Source organism: Rattus norvegicus, chromosome 9 (assembly GCF_036323735.1).
Source record: "Rattus norvegicus strain BN/NHsdMcwi chromosome 9, GRCr8, whole genome shotgun sequence".
NCBI lineage: Eukaryota > Metazoa > Chordata > Mammalia > Rodentia > Muridae > Rattus > Rattus norvegicus.
In genome coordinates, this window is record NC_086027.1 from 39,270,078 (window position 1) to 39,283,161 (window position 13,084).

The window sequence follows — 13,084 nt, forward strand, 5'->3', positions numbered from 1 at the left end:
TCAAAATTAACTAAAAAAATGTCATTCTGTTTTATTTAAAGAAATATATGAACCTTGCAAGGATTTTCATGAAACAGAAACAATCTATAAAATAGAATCTTCCAAAGTTGAGGGCAGAGTCAAGTTTAGATTTTGAATTGAAGCTAATTTTGTATTCTATTACCATCCTCTTAAGTGAATGATTTGGAATTTTCATAATAACATATATAACGTAAAAACATTAGATGAGCATGTATATAATTTCTAGACAGTAAAAGAACTCTTTCCTCCTTTGCTATATTCTTGTTCTATGTTCTATATTCTTGTTTAATTAAATATTATGTTGTCATCTAAAAAATTATTTGATTAATGCCTTAAAAATCTTCTGCTATGTCTTGGTTTTCTGTGGCAGTGATAAAATGCTCTAACAAAAGGATTTTGAAGGAAAATTAGTTTGACTCAGCTCATGGCTTAAAGTTGCAGTCTATGATTTTTTTGTAGCAGAATTTTAATCCAGCAAGATGGCTGTTTTGACAAGGGATGGCCTCCATAGGCCTTCTAGATCTTAAATACAGACCTACCTTTAATCCGGCTGGTAGCCCATAGTAAACATCTTTAATCCCAAACAATAAAAGTAAAGTTAGTTTTTAGAAGGAAACAGGCATGAGTGTGACTTTTTTTAACTTCAGTATCCCCATAAGTCCCTAAAGATGACAAGAAGCCAACCCCCTCAGCTGGTTCTAGATCTCATCAGTTGAGGGCCATGCTAAATTACCATATAATGAGAAACTTAAGTAAAATAATTATTTTATTTAAGATGGGGTAACAAATTTTTCTCTGTAGACATCTATCACTAACGCATAGATATCAGTATGGACCTTTTAGTCACTACTTTCCCTCTCTTGAGACACTGTCACTGTATCTATTCACATAAGGCTGCCTCGCACCGGCTCAGCCATTAGTCACCAGGTAACTTTCCATGCATCCCAACAAGCATACCGCAAAATAAGCAAAACTTAAAGAACTATCAAGTATGAGTTGTTTAAAAATGTTCATTTTCATTTACCAAAGAAAGAACATAAGTATAAACCACCTTCAGTTTGTGCAATTTCCACAAAAAAAGGAAGAAATGTCATTGCAGTGTGAAAATTTTGCTTTGCAACAGTAGAAAAGCCCAAAGTATAAGCTGTGAGGTGACCCATGCTCCAATAGATGGGCACGCTCTCAGGCACACACAGACAACATTAAGTGCATTCAATGAGAAATAAAAAACAAACAAGATGATGGGAGTACATATGAATATCCTAGTAAGAGCACCAGTGGAAGGGGAAGCCCTGGGTCCTGCTAAGACTGAACCCCCAGTGAACTAGTCTATGGGGGGAGGGCGGCAATGGGGGGAGGGTTGGGAGGGGAATACCCATAAGGAAGGGGAGGGGGGAGGGGGATGTTTGTCCGGAAACCGGGAAAGGGAATAACACTTGAAATGTATATAAGAAATACTCAAGTTAATAAAAAAAAAATTGTCAGGGAATATTGGTAATGACACTGGGGAGGTATTCACTAGAAAGTAGACTTATTCCAAAAATGTTATGTTGTTACAATTATTAAATAACATATTATATAAAATAAGCTAAACTGGAATTGAATAAGATGGTTTTCAAATGTGGTTATTTTTTAACGTGTTGAGACCCAGCATGATGACTTTAAATCAATTTCATTATCAAATGTATCAGGGTAATAATAAGTACTTAAACAAATTGCAAAATAAATCCTTAAGTTTTCAATTAAAGATTTAAACATTTAGAGATAATCTTTTGTTTTAAAAGTTTGTCTCTTTCTGAGTAGAAACATCTAGATGCCATTCTCCTTGTGCTTTTGCTTCTGGATAAAGAGTCAAACGAGACAGTCTTTAAGTATTCATTATGTCTTTGCTCTGACAATGATACTGCATACACATTCTCATTGCTTGTAATCACATTGAGCTATGAGGAGATTAATTGGCATAATGCTTGTATCTATCATTTTTATGTATTCGCTAGATAAAACGTGCACTTTACTGAGCTCTACAGTTTCAGTTAATTAAATCATTCTTATTTCACATTGTACACTATTCTGCCTGGGCAGCATAAAAATCATGTTGACAGTTTGCTCACAGATGACTTCCTTCAAAGCTCATTCCTATTCAGTTGTTGACTGTAAGTAAACACCAATATGGGAAATTGATATATTTTAGGAAAGAAAAATAATTCAGAAGAAATTTTTTTAACAATTATCTATTTATTTTATATATATGAGTGCACTGTAGCTGTCTTCAAACACACCAGAAAAGGGCATCAGATCTCACTACAGATAGTTTTGAGGCACCATGTGGTTGCTGGGAACTCAGGATCTCTGGAAGAGCAGTCAGCTCTCTTAACCGCTGAGCCATCTATCCAGCCCAAAAATTATAATTTTTTATTATTTATTTTTATTGGATATTTTATGTATTTACATCTCAAATTTATCCCCTTTCCTCCCTCTCTCTTTCTCCCTTGTCCCCTCCCCCTGTTTCTATGAAGGTGCTCCCATTTCCCCTTCAATACCCTGGCATTCCCCTACACTGGAGAAACGAGCCTTCAGAGCAACAAGGGCTTTCCCTCCTGCTGATGCCAGACAAGGCCATCCTCTGCTATATATGGAGCTGGAGCCATGGGTTTCTCCGTGTGTACTCTTTGGTTGGTGATTTGGTTCTCGGGAGCTCATGGGGTCTGGTTGGTTGATATTGTTGTTCTACCTATGGAAGTGCAACCCCCTTCAGCTCCTTCAGCCCTTTCTCTTACTCTTCTGTTGAGGTTCCTGTGTTAAGTCTAATGGTTAACTGCAATCATCCTCATCTGTAAGACACTGTGAGAGCCTCTCAGGAGACATCCATATCAGGCTTCTGTCAATATGCACTTCTTAGCATCAGCAGTAGTGACTGAGTTTGGTGGCTGCATATGGGATGGATCCCCAGGTGGGGCAGTCTCTGGGTGGTCTTTCCTTCAGTCTCTACTTTACTCCTTGTCCCTGTATTTCCTCCTGTGAGTATTTCCATCCTGTGAGATGTCATTACTAGAGTCATAAGAAATATTTTCTTTAGATAAATCAGAAGTAAATAAATTGCTACTTCTAGTAAATATGTCCTTTTAAAACAAAGTTATATTATAAAACTTATTAAAGACATAGTCAACCGAACAAAATAATCTAGAAATCTGTATTTTTTGTGCCTAGTTTTATTGTATCTTGCTATGATGCGTTGGGTCTATATTAAATTATTACAGTGATGTCTATCACTACATACAATTTATATGTATAAATAAATAACCAAATACATTCCCTAGAGGTTAAATATATCATTTACACGAATAGTCATTAGAACTTGTTCTAATCAATTCCAGGCAACTATTAATTAAAAATTGTAATAACAAATTTCAAGCTTCTTTTATTTTTATGCCTTATCAGTAGAACATTATTCCTATATATTTCTAAGAATAAGTGTTTCTGTAAATTATACCTGTGAGTAGTGAGTTAAAACTTTTGGCATTTTTACTCATAAAATGCCATAAGTGGCTATTAGCCTAAATGCTTGAATTACCCTAGATGCACAGAACACAAGAAACTCAAAAAAGATGACCAAAATGTGAATGCTTCACTCCGTCTTTAAAAGGGAAACAAGAAAACCCTTGGCAGGGAATAGGGAGGCAAAGTTTAGAAGAGAGGCAGAAGGAACATCCATTCAGAGCCTGCCCCACATGTGGCCCATACATATACAGCCACCAAACTAGATAAGATGGATGAAGCAAAGAAGTGCAGTCTGACAGGAACCAGATGTAGATCTTTCCTGAGAGAAACACCCAGAATACAGCAAATACATAGAGGAATGCCAGCAGCAAACCCCTGAACTGAGAATAGGACCCCCATTGAAGGAATCAGAGAAAGGACTGGAAGAGCTTGAAGGGGCTTGAGACCTCATATGAACAACAATGCCAACCAACCAGAGCTTCCAGGGACTAAGCCACTACCTAAAGACTATACATGGACTGACCCTGGGCTCCAACCTCATAGGTAGCAATGAATATCCTAGTAAGAGCACCAGTGGAAGGGGAAGCCCTTGGTCCTGCCAAGACTGAACCCCCAGTGAACATGATTGTTGCGGGGAGGGTGGTAATGGGGGTAGGGAGGGTCGGGAGGGGAAGCCCATAGAGAAGCGAAGCGGGAGGGGTGAGGGTGATGCTAGCCTGGAAACCGGGAAGGGGAATAATAATCGATATGTAAATAAGAAATACTCAAGTTAATAAAGATAAAAACATTTTTTGGTATTTTTACAATCAATACATCTTATTTGTGAATGTAATACAATTATTTTGCATGGCTTCATCCATATTGACTAAAATGTTGAGTTCTAATTTCATTTGGGATTTGAGACATGATTGATAAGACTAACCAATATGCAAATTATACTTGGGCGAGGTTGTGTTTAACTTAATATTCAGTTTTTCTAAACCATAGCAAACCTATACAATAATGATAAATATATGGCCTACAATAATGTAGGTACTTCTTCAAGTCTTGCTCTCTTTTGTGCTGTGTTTTCTTATGCCACAAGTGCTACTGTGCCCTGTTATTATGGAATTTTATTATTCTTCAGGTTAAAAAATCACTTTCTGCCTTGAAGTACATATCTATATTGTTGACAATGAATATTTTTTAAGTATCTAGAAGAAATCTCTGATAGTCTACTACATTAGTCCATTTTTGTTGTTGTTCTTTTCAAATGTCTGTGTCTGGATACTTCAAAAAGCAAAAAGATGTATATTTTTGACAGTTCTTCAGGTATATCATGTTTCTAGAACTTTGGAAATGCCCCCTTTGCTGCAACATTCTTTTTTGCAGAAATACGAAGGAAAAAGTCATATTAAAAAAGGCACAAGACAATTAATGAGTTCCCATTTGTATAGTAGTCTATACATGAACAGCATTAATCCCATCACAGGCATCACACAGTGTTTTTTATTTTATGCCTTAGTTACCTTACATTAGGGATCAGTTCTTAGCATTGTTACCTCTTAGGAAATCAAACTGCGCATCAATCAGCTGCAACATAAAATTCAAAGTTGAATGCCAATACATTCCCTTCTTACTTCCTTGGGCTGCACGCATTCTTTCTTTTGAAATCTTCAGTAAAGAGATATTTTTCTCCGTGTTATTCATTAAATTTTATATGAGGCAGACTTGTGCTGGAGGTTTTAGGATCTATCAAGGTAAGAAGACAGACCATGACACGCAAGCCAGTAAGCAGAACTCCTCCTTACTTTCTGTTTCAGTTTCTGCTTCATGTAACTGCCTTATTCCAATAGGTTGGTTAAACCCTCTCCCCACAACTTGCTTTTGGCCACAGTGTCTATGTAGCAAGAGTAGAAGGAAATTGGGACTGAAATTGTTACCGGAAAGTAGAAAATTTTTGGAACACAGGAGGACTATGGAAATGCTTGGAACTTCGTGCTGGAAAATGCAAAGAACTTGGAGTTTAATGAGTTGTTGTATGGAGTGGAAAATATGAGAATGTGGACAGAAATGCAGACAATAGAGGATTGGTTGGTGAAGTTGCAGAGGGAAGTTATGAATCTATTAGGTAAGTTCTGAGCAGTTAAACATTTCAGTGACATATAATGGTCTGCTTCCTATTGGTTTTAAAAGCATGAGAGCAGCAGTATTGAAGGGATTTTGTAGGAAGCTAAGGTCTAGGTTAGCTTTCAATATTTTCATAAAGAGAGGCCAGAAGGCTCTGGGTGAAGGTCCAGTCTCAGTTTCGGGGCCAACCTCAGGATATTGGGCCACAATATGAACACCAAGGACAAAGAAAGTATAAAATAGAGCTAGCTTAAGCCTCAGAGTCAAGATATCTGTCCTGTTGTTGATAACAGAGCCAGGGAGTTGCTAATATACCATCTCTTTGTAACCTAGGTGATCATTAGTAGGTCATGGACATCAAACACAGAGCATTGTACATTTTTAGAACTTTCTTTTGCTTGGATTTATTTGATCTTGTGCCTTGATGCTTTCTTCTTGAAATAAAACATCTGTATCTTAATTTTTGTTTACAGGAGCCCATGATTAAGGGACTTTGAACTTTTAAAAACAATGTAGGATATATGAAAGAGAGCTATGCTTTTAAAATTAGATCATTCTTGTTTAATTTTGTATGCTTTGTGTGTTGTATTATGAGTATTCTGTACATGTTTGGCTAATATCCATTTATCAATGAGTATATACATGAGAAAGGCAGCACCCTCTCAGAGGCCAAGGGGAGGGGGTGGAATGAAGAATTCTGGGAGGGGGAATCAGGAGGGGCAACATTTGGAGTGTAAATAAATAAAAGAACTAGTTTAAAAAGTTAGTTCTTTCAGGTTTTGAGATTATAATATAATTACATAATTTCCTCTAGTTTTGTTTCATGAAAACTCTCCCATATAACCCTACTGGCTTGTGTTTAAAGTCATGGTCTCTTTTGTTTGTTTGTTTTTCACTATTTACTACATTCAGTCAATGTTTATAGACACTTGGACGTTTAAAGGTATACTATGCTTTATATTGTGACACAGTAATATGAGTTCTTGGGTATAAACATTAAAAGATGGTAGTATAATACTGGTATGATTGTTTCAAATTGACACAGGGTCAATTAGGCTGGATACTTTTGGTCAATTTATACAAAATAGAGTCAGTTGAAAAAAGGAAACTTCAGAAGAAGAATTGCCTCCATCAGATGGGCCTGTTAGCAGGTTCATGGATCAATCCTTGATTATTCACTTATGTGGTAGCACCAAGAACACCTCTTCCACTGAGGCCCAAGCAGGCAGTTCAGCTAGAGGACAATAGATTCAGAGATAACTACTGTCCCAATTCTTAGGGGTCCACATGAAGACTCATCTACACACATGCTACAAATGTGTAGGAGGTTAGGTCCAGAACCTGCACGCTCTTTGTTTGGTGATTCAGTCTCTCTGAACTCCTATGGTCAGGTTAGTTGAATCTGTTCATCTTCTTGTTTTGTCCTTGACACGCGCCACATCAGCTGCTGGAAAATGCTTCTCAGTAAGCAGTTTTGCTAGACTTCTGTCTGTAAGTATAACAGAGTAACATTACTTGTGTCAGGTGTTGGCTCTCTCACATGAGATGGTATCAAGTTGGACCAGTCTATGGTTGGCCATTCCTCCAATCTCTGCTCTGTCTTTATCACTTTGCATCTTGTAGTCAGGGCAAATTTAGGATTGAAGGTTTTGTGCGAGGATGGATTGATGTCTCCCTTCCTGCACCAGAAGCCTTTCTGAGTACAGGAGGTGACCACTTCAGTCTCCATATTCCCAGCTTCTGGGAGTCTATGCTATCGTCTCCCCCATAGACTTTTGGGAACCGGCCTTGTCCCAGGTGTCCTGCTAGTTCCAGAGGTCCCTCTACCACTGATTTCCATTCTCACTTCCAGCCCTCTTTAGCCACTCCCTCCCCACACCTGATCCTCATCCCTGTTCTGCTCCTTACCCCTCACACACTCCTCTCTCCATCAACCTCTGATATCTATGATATCCCCTTCTGAGTGAGATTCACACATGCTACATTGGGCCTTTCTTTTTGTATAACTTCCTGGGGTTCATGGATCGTTGTGTTGTATACTATACTTTTTGATTAATACCCACTTATAAGTGAGTATATTCCATGCATGTCCTTTTGGGTCTGGGTTACCTCACTCAGGATGATGTTTTCTAGTTCCATCCATTTTCCTGCAAATTTCGTGATATTCTTGCTTTTCATAGCTTAGTAGTATTCCTTTTTAATAATGAACTACATTATATGTATCCATTCTTCAGTTATGGGTCACCGGGGTTACTTCCAGTTTTTGGCTGGAATGAATAAAGCTGCTATGAGCATAGTGGAGCATGTGTCCTTATGGGATGGTGGAGCATCTTTTAAGAATATGCCCAGAGGCGGTATTGCTGGGTTTTCAGATAAAACTTTCCCCAATTTTTTGCAAAACAGTGAAATTGTATTTCCAGACTCCTTGTACAACTTTGCATTCCCACCAGCAATGGAGAAGTGTTCCTCTTTTTCCACATCCTCTCCATCGTCTGCTGCCAGTTGAGTTTTTGATCTTACCAAGTATAAATGGTGTGAGATTGGATTGCAGGGTCATTTTGATTTGTATTACCCTGGTGACTAAGGATGTTGAACGATTCTTTAAGTACATCTCAGTCATTTGAGATTCCTCTGTTGAGAACTAAATTTAGCTCTGCACCCGAATATTGTTATTAACTTGGTTCCAAGTTCTGGTAACATTCAATTCTCTTTAAGGCAAGAAGTACTTTCAGCAAACAAAATCACCACATTTAGGCTAAGAACGTGACATTAGAAAAGTTGTAGGCCTAAAGGAAAGACTAATGCTATTGTTCTGATAAAGGACTATAGCAATGGAACGATTCTTAATCCTGTACTGGTATACCCGTGCATTAGTGTCTTGTCCAAGCCTCATCTCTTCCTGTAGATGGTAATCATCATGGAAACCCATGACTGGACATTTGCACATTTGCAGAGTGTGAGAGACTTTGAAACAGTCAGCCCTAAATGGGTTGTTTTCATATCCCCCCACCTCTAGGCTCAGAGATCTATGCTTAAGAGGAGGTAGAAAGGTTATGAGAGCCAGAGAAGATGGATGACTTCAAGAAAAGGGTTTCTTCCAGACACAACAGTAAATTAAAATGATGCATATATGAACTTAGAGACTGTGACAGTATGCATAGAATCTTCACAGGTTTAAGACAGATGGTGAAAAGATCACAAGGTACCATCCTTAAACAAGATAGCTAATGGCAGTTGATATCCTCTGGCAAAGAAAAAAAAAGAGTTTTTTTCCATTTAATATAAACCAGTGTTTCCTTTGTTTATTTGCTTGTTTGTTTTGTCGACTTTTTGTTTGACATTGTTGGCTCATTGGTCTTTTTACTTGTTTTGATATTACTTTCTACATTTTATGGGGGTTTTGTTTTTGCTTTTATTTTTTGTCTTTCTTTAGGGAGGAAGAAGTAGAAAAGATCTTAGAGGAATTAGAGAAGGACAAAAAGTGATCAAATATTTTGCATACAAAACATTTTTTCTTTTTTACAAAACAACAACCAAAAATAAAAAACTAAAACAAAAACAAAAACAAAAAAACTGTATTATCATACTTTGGGCCTTAGTTCCTTCCTCCAGGTTGTGCAGAGAGTTCCTGTGTTGGTCATTGTGGATGATAGACAGTCAAATAAAGACACCCGTTTCTCCCCAGGCAGCTCTTTGTCAATGCCATTTGTCACAGCAACAGAGAACCAAATGAGGAGAGCTCGTAAATATCAAGTAGTAAAGATCTGAAGCAATGCTAATATAATTAAACTGTAACTGATCAATATATTGAAAAGTTTGGGTAGAGTAAGTGATGGACTCTTCAGAAAAAATAAGGTGATTTTTTTAAATCTCTGAAGAAAATGACTGGTGAGGGCTAGAGTGTGGGATGCCTGTGTGAAGTCAAAGAGAAGGTGGAGGCGTCCTATGACGAGATTCTTGAGATGCATGCTTGGCCGAGCAAGAGACAGACCCAGAAAAGGAAGTGATTTGTTGGATAAGAGAGAACTAGGTCAGAAACCCATGGTGAACTGAAAAGTATCGACATAAAATAGCATTAAAAATTTGGTTTTAAGTCAAGAGGAAATAAACCAGTGTTACATAAAGGCACAACATAGGACTCACAGGTTTTCTTGGGTTCAGTTCCATCTGTACTCCGTCATACTTCATTCTAACTCACCATGTTAACATGCCCTTGCCTTGGTGTACACATTTCTTGAGGAACAGGGTCATGTGCCCTTTCCCTCTGAATTTACAAAGCCTCACCTAATTATGGACCAAGGAAATGAATTAGCAAGCTAACTCCTGAGAGAGCATCTGAGAACACTGGAATGAACTTCAGCAGATGTGAGTTTTTCCCTTTAGCTTGAAGGCTTTGTGATGTTAGGTCAGCTCTGTAAATGTTTTTCTGTCTCCCATATTATAGTTGAGTGATCAAAATGTAGCAAGACCCGAAACCCTTGTGAAGTGGACGTTTTTGTGTTTGCTAGGATACCAGAAGAACCTTACTATAGTCTCAGACAGATCATCCTAAATAAAGGATAATGTAAGCCTCAAGGAATTTTATTTTCTTTACTTGGTCCAATAGACCATTTCCTGAGCATTTTCTAATGATAGTGAGGAGGATAAACTACCTCCAAACTATTAAAGCCTAAGGGCTCTGGAGAAATAGCTAGTTTTATATGGCTGTAAAATGCTTCTACTGCTTCCTACCTTTCAGCCTGACATTGCTAATGATCTTGAATCAATTTTCTATATACCTGTACACTGTTCAATTCATAAAGCCAAACAAAGCACACGTAACATATAAACCCCCATCACTTTCCGACACAGGGAAACATTAAAGTGTAGGAGTTCATGTGGCACCATTATATTCATTTTGTTTGTGGGTATCGGACTTATTGAATATGAATTCCAGCACTAATTATTAAAGTCTGCATTAAATAATTCATGTTTCATTAATAATGTACCATAAAAACAGCATATAAAGTAATATATGGTATATTTATTGTGGCACTCGGGAGACTTATCTCCAGGCTACAGGCTAATTTAAAATATGATATTTCTTATCATATATTCTGGCCTATTTCCTGAAAACAACTTTATATTCTATTCATGACCTAGCTTTAACTTGGCTCCTCTGAAATTTTTTTGTTCCTTCCTAATGCCTTAGGGAGTGTGGAAGGATATACACAGAGATCATTTCTGCATAATCACTACACATTATTAGGGCATGTTGAAATAATAAAATTTAGCATTTTTTTATATGAAAGGGAAGAAAGGCTCCCTGCTCCTTTTCTGCCATTTCCCATTTCAGAGTGGAAAGTCCCCTTCTAGTTCTTTTAACTTCTGTAAAATTTTAACAATGAAAGTTGAGCAGAGTGTGCCGTCTATTTCAGTTGCAGGAACTGGGAGACTTGTGTGTTCTCTAGGAGTTTGAGGTTCTTCTTCAGCATACATTCGGCTTTCCCTTGACCTCCCTTCACAGTACTCTTAAGAAGTGAATGATCTGATAGTCACACCGCAGTATATCATGGTCAGACATTCTGGACTGTACACTGCCATAAGCTGCTGACTCAGCACCATTGTACTGAAAACCCAGATGACCTGTAAGTTTAGCCTTCCCTAAGATGCCAAATGACCTCTGCTGAAAAATCAATTTCCTCTTAATCTTCACCAAGACAGAGACCATCCTTGTTTACTTAACTCCCATTCGTTCACTCTTAGCACCAACATATTTCAAAAATTAGTGCAAAGTACTGTAGCTCTCTATCTAGAATTGTTATATAGGATATGGTTGGAAAAGTCATTGTGATTACTCTTAACATGAGATAGATAAATAGATAGATTGATAGATAGATAGATAGATAGATAGATAGGTAGATAGATAGATAGCACTTTCTACAGTAGTCCTGTCATATCTATTACAATCTTAAAACATGCAAAAAATGCACTAGCATAAATGACAAACTATTACATTAGATATTTTATTCCCATATTGAAGATAAGTGGTTGCACCTATTTTATGTTATGTTGATAAATTAATTTTTTCTACTTATCCCAGACTATTCTCAAACATGTTACCTAACTGCCTCCAGTTGCAGGAAATATAGACATGTACAATGATCCTCGGCTGTCATTGAAAGCCATGAGTAAGAGAAGCACATCTCTCTAGGCCTCTACCTACCTGCGGGTAGACTTTGTAATAGATGCTAAATATTAGACGTTGATGAAGATGTTTGATATGGCCCCAGTATAGTCTTCTAAAATTCATACATTCCTGTTTCAGTCTCCAAGGTGCTTCTTTTGGAAAGAAGGGTATTGGGAAGTAAAATAACCATGTGTTCACCACACACTTCCTGAATGAGTTCAATGCCCTTATAAATGGCAACTGAGAGATGCTGCTCATCCCTCTTGCCATGTGTCTTGTACTACAAACATAACCATCTATAAAATAAAAAATTTACATAGATAGATATTTCAAATAGCCCAATGCCTTTCACTTTGACTCCTGGACATTCAAAATTGGATGAGATCAATCTCACTGATCCAGAGATTATAAAAACATTTTCTTAAAAGGGAAAAAAAGAGGATTTCTCAAAGTTGTCTCCATGAAGTCTTAGAATTATGCATACTACCCTTATAAGCAGGGAACTTTCTTCCAGATAAACATTATTTTTTCAGTTATTTCGGAGAGAAGATACATTTTTCTTTCAGGCCAGAATTGTTTCATTTTATATTTATTGTTAACCTCTTTAAGTGTAAAGTGATTTTGCTGTTTTTGTTCAATCAAGTAATAAAAGTAAGCATTATCTGAAACTAAAATCATCCTTGTTGTATGTTATTTGATAAGTACTACGTTTTTGACCAGTCTCAGAAACTCTCAGATGAAGGGATGAACATCTAAATGATATTACTGCATGTATAGCTTCTGACCTAGACAATCTCTAATGTAATTTCAGAAAAATAAAAAGGATTTGGAACTTAGTATATTTTATTAAAATATATTAGAAGGAAAAATCATTGATTTTGATTTTTATTATTAGAGAAATTGTCATTTCTAGTAAGCTCTGCTCTGAATGAGCTTTATTCTTTCTTTTACATAAGATGGACCAAAATCTACCAGGTTTGATTTTAATGATTTGAAGCTACACACACACACACACACACACACACACACACACACACACACACACACATGTCTATTTAACATATAATACTTACCCATGATTTTATTGTTGTTGGAATTATTTTATCTCAAGCTGAGGTTTCTACCCTGCCTTTGATCATTTAGTTCCCAGAAAACAGACACATACAACTTTTATATTCACAATAAGCCTAAACGGCACAAGAGCTGGGTGAATATTTACCCTCTAGGCTACTAGAATCTGCTTTCCTATCAATAACTCTGAATCAACACTTACATGGTTCCACCTGG

The 13,084-nt window shown here is 37.1% G+C and overlaps 1 long non-coding RNA gene across 1 annotated transcript in view; it reads left to right on the top strand.

Moving 5' to 3' along the window:
* Nucleotides 1-5,456: 5,456 nt before the first annotated feature.
* LOC120094657 (uncharacterized) overlaps nt 5,457-13,084 on the top strand; it is a 46,607-nt gene continuing 38,979 nt past the window's right edge. The window contains exon 1 of the long non-coding RNA XR_005489079.2: nt 5,457-5,629. This is a non-coding gene — a long non-coding RNA (uncharacterized LOC120094657). The remainder of the gene's footprint in view (nt 5,630-13,084) is intronic.